The sequence below is a fragment of the Bactrocera oleae genome, unplaced genomic scaffold, assembly GCF_042242935.1.
Source record: "Bactrocera oleae isolate idBacOlea1 unplaced genomic scaffold, idBacOlea1 ctg00000014.1, whole genome shotgun sequence".
In the NCBI taxonomy this organism is placed as follows: Eukaryota; Metazoa; Arthropoda; class Insecta; order Diptera; family Tephritidae; genus Bactrocera; species Bactrocera oleae.
This window is the reverse complement of record NW_027212757.1, coordinates 30,001-35,000: the sequence shown is the minus strand read 5'-3', so window position 1 is coordinate 35,000 and position 5,000 is coordinate 30,001. Positions and strand designations below refer to the sequence as shown.

The 5,000-nt window shown below is 20.3% G+C and overlaps 1 non-coding gene across 1 annotated transcript in view; it reads right to left on the bottom strand.

Moving 5' to 3' along the window:
* LOC138858767 (small subunit ribosomal RNA) overlaps positions 1 to 500 on the bottom strand; it is a 1,990-nt gene extending 1,490 nt beyond the window's left edge. Inside the window, exon 1 of the ribosomal RNA XR_011397799.1 lies at positions 1 to 500. This exon is cut by the window's left edge and continues 1,490 nt beyond it. This is a non-coding gene — a ribosomal RNA (small subunit ribosomal RNA).
* Between the last annotated feature and the right edge of the window lie 4,500 nt (positions 501 to 5,000).

Sequence of the window (5,000 nt, the reverse complement as noted above, 5' to 3'; positions counted from 1 at the left end):
ATATGAGTCCTGTATTGTTATTTTTCGTCACTACCTCCCCGAACTGGGAGTGGGTAATTTACGCGCCTGCTGCCTTCCTTAGATGTGGTAGCCGTTTCTCAGGCTCCCTCTCCGGAATCGAACCCTGATTCCCCGTTACCCGTTGCAACCATGGTAGTCCTAGATACTACCATCAAAAGTTGATAGGGCAGACATTTGAAAGATCTGTCGTCGGTACGAGACCATACGATCTGCAAGTTATCTAGAGTTCAACCAATATAACGATCGAATAATCGCTTGGTTTTAGCCTAATAAAAGCACACGTTCCAAAAGGTCCGTGTTTATTTTGCATGTATTAGCTCTAGAATTACCACAGTTATCCAAGTAACTGTTAACGATCTATGGAACCATAACTGATATAATGAGCCTTTTGCGGTTTCACTTTTAATTTGTTTGTACTTAGACATGCATGGCTTAATCTTTGAGACAAGCATATAACTACTGGCAGGATCAACCAGAATAATATATATTTCTTTTTTATATAATATTTTTTATATTATATAAAAGTTTAAAATGATATTTTCTTATTTGAAAATTATACACAAATACACAAAACATAAAAACATTTACAATATACACAACAATTTTTCTATGTTTCTTTCTTTATTATATTTTTTTTCATTATATTTCATTTCTATTGTGTGATTTTGAAATGGATTTTTTTAATTTTTGTTTTGGTATCGTGAAAAGAATTTTCGTTCTCTATACATATTATTATTTAATTATTATGTAAGAACGATATTTCTTCTTATATTGGCAAAATTTTCAAATAATATCATTCTATACATTTTACTTTATTTCAATGCATATAGTAATATATATACATTTTTTTAAGAGTATATACATTTTTTTCTTGATTTGAAATTAATAATTTCAAATTCTATTATATTTATTTCAATAATAAATATATGATAAAAAGTATTTTCGGGTGCAACACATTAATATTTTATTTTATTTAAAAACCATCCTTTTACACATATATTTTATGAGTAAATATTAGAATAGCTCACAAATAAAACTAAAATATTGTTTAATATTTATTTCTACAATATGTTAGTATAGAATAATAGATTTTTTATGTTTTTGTATAAAACAAAATCTATTTCTATTTAAACTAACTGTAGGAAACCAGGAATAAAAAACGCTCATTATATACAATATGTTAGTACAGAATATAGAGTTTTGTATAAAACAAAATCTATTTCTATTTAAACTAACTGTATAAAAACCAGGAATAAAAAACGCTCATTATATACAATATGTTAGTACAGAATATAGAGTTTTGTATAAAACAAATCTATTTCTATTTAAACTAACTGTATAAAAACCAGGAATAAAAAACGCTCATTATATACAATATGTTAGTACAGAATATAGAGTTTTGTATAAAACAAAATCTATTTCTATTTAAACTAACTGTATAAAAACCAGGAATAAAAAACGCTCATTATATACAATATGTTAGTACAGAATATAGAGTTTTGTATAAAACAAAATCTATTTCTATTTAAACTAACTGTATAAAAACCAGGAATAAAAAACGCTTATATACAATATGTTAGTACAGAATATAGAGTTTTGTATAAAACAAAATCTATTTCTATTTAAACTAACTGTATAAAAACCAGGAATAAAAAACGCTCATTATATACAATATGTTAGTACAGAATATAGAGTTTTGTATAAAACAAAATCTATTTCTATTTAAACTAACTGTATAAAAACCAGGAATAAAAAACGCTCATTATATACAATATGTTAGTACAGAATATAGAGTTTTGTATAAAACAAAATCTATTTCTATTTAAACTAACTGTATAAAAACCAGGAATAAAAAACGCTCATTATATACAATATGTTAGTACAGAATATAGAATTTTGTATAAAACAAAATCTATTTCTATTTAAACTAACTGTATAAAAACCAGGAATAAAAAACGCTCATTATATACAATATGTTAGTACAGAATATAGAGTTTTGTATAAAACAAAATCTATTTCTATTTAAACTAACTGTATAAAAACCAGGAATAAAAAGGCACACAAAATCAACTTTCATTTTCATATTTACTTAAAAATACATATAAAGTAAAAAATATTTCCATATAAATACTAAGTAAATAAAGTCATACAAGTATGAAAATTTTCATACAAGTACCAAATACATAAATCATATAAGTATAGTAATATTCATACTTATAAGTATTTAAAAACAATTTCTTACTAATAAACTAACATAAGGAATTCAAATATATAAAAGTATAATACATTTCCTAGCAGTAAAAAATTTTCATATAAGTACTAAATGTATAAAGTCTATGAAGTAATAAATTTTCATATAAGTACTATTTCAGTATATGTCAATTTGAGCAGATTTGTGCAAATTTGTTATAAATGTTCTCTCCCATGTTGACGTTACCAACCCGAAAATATATGGAAAAATTCTTTTAACCTATTTAAAATTTAAAAACTCATATATACGTGGGTAATTTATATCATTTTCAAATATCGTCATGGTCATAATACAACTAATAACATCAAAAGTATTTTTACAATCGATTTTTTTTTTAAATTTTTAACTTGTATGACTTCATATTTAATACTTATATGAAAATTTATTACTTCATAGACTTTATACATTTAATACTTATATGAAAATTTATTACTTCATAGACTTTATACATTTAATACTTATATGAAAATTCATTACTTCATAGACTTTATATTTTTTATACTTATATAAAAATTTATTACTTCATAGACTTTATATTTTACTTCATAGACTTTATACATTTAATACTCATATGAAAATTTATTACTTCATAGACTTTATATATTTACTACTTATATGAAAATTTATTACTTCATAGACTTTATACAATTAATACTTATATGAAAATTTATTACTTCATAGACTTTATACAATTAATACTTATATGAAAATTTATTACTTCATAGACTTTATACAATTAATACTTATATGAAAATTTATTACTTCATAGACTTTATACAATTAATACTTATATGAAAATTTATTACTTCATAGACTTTATACATTTAATACTTATATGAAAATTCATTACTTCATAGACTTTATATTTTTTATACTTATATAAAAATTTATTACTTCATAGACTTTATATTTTACTTCATAGACTTTATACATTTAATACTTATATGAAAATTTATTACTTCATAGACTTTATATATTTACTACTTATATGAAAATTTATTACTTCATAGACTTTATACAATTAATACTTATATGAAAATTTATTACTTCATAGACTTTATACATTTAATACTTATATGAAAATTCATTACTTCATAGACTTTATATTTTTTATACTTATATAAAAATTTATTACTTCATAGACTTTATATTTTACTTCATAGACTTTATACATTTAATACTTATATGAAAATTTATTACTTCATAGACTTTATACAATTAATACTTATATGAAAATTTATTACTTCATAGACTTTATACAATTAATACTTATATGAAAATTTATTACTTCATAGACTTTATACAATTAATACTTATATGAAAATTTATTATTTCATAGACTTTATACAATTAATACTTATATGAAAATTTATTACTTCATAGACTTTATACAATTAATACTTATATGAAAATTTATTACTTCATAGACTTTATACAATTAATACTTATATGAAAATTTATTACTTCATAGACTTTATACAATTAATACTTATATGAAAATTTATTACTTCATAGACTTTATACAATTAATACTTATATGAAAATTTATTACTTCATAGACTTTATACAATTAATACTTATATGAAAATTTATTACTTCATAGACTTTATATTTTTTATACTTATATAAAAATTTATTACTTCATAGACTTTATATTTTACTTCATAGACTTTATACATTTAATACTTATATGAAAATTTATTACTTCATAGACTTTATATATTTACTACTTATATGAAAATTCATTACTTCATAGACTTTATATTTTTTATACTTATATAAAAATTTATTACTTCATAGACTTTATATTTTACTTCATAGACTTTATACATTTAATACTCATATGAAAATTTATTACTTCATAGACTTTATATATTTACTACTTATATGAAAATTTATTACTTCATAGACTTTATACATTTAGTACTTATATGAAAATTTATTACTTCATAGACTTTATACAATTAATACTTATATGAAAATTTATTATTTCATAGACTTTATACAATTAATACTTATATGAAAATTTATTACTTCATAGACTTTATACAATTAATACTTATATGAAAATTTATTACTTCATAGACTTTATGCAATTAATACTTATATGAAAATTTATTACTTCATAGACTTTATATATTTACTACTTATATGAAAATTTATTACTTCATAGACTTTATACATTTAGTACTTATATGAAAATTTATTACTTCATAGACTTTATACAATTAATACTTATATGAAAATTTATTACTTCATAGACTTTATACAATTAATACTTATATGAAAATTTATTACTTCATAGACTTTATATATTTACTACTTATATGAAAATTTATTACTTCATAGACTTTATACATTTAGTACTTATATGAAAATTTATTACTTCATAGACTTTATACAATTAATACTTATATGAAAATTTATTACTTCATAGACTTTATACAATTAATACTTATATGAAAATTTATTACTTCATAGACTTTATATATTTACTACTTATATGAAAATTTATTACTTCATAGACTTTATACATTTAGTACTTATATGAAAATTTATTACTTCATAGACTTTATACAATTAATACTTATATGAAAATTTATTACTTCATAGACTTTATACAATTAATACTTATATGAAAATTTATTACTTCATAGACTTTATATATTTACTACTTATATGAAAATTTATTACTTCATAGACTTTATACATTTAGTACTTATATGAA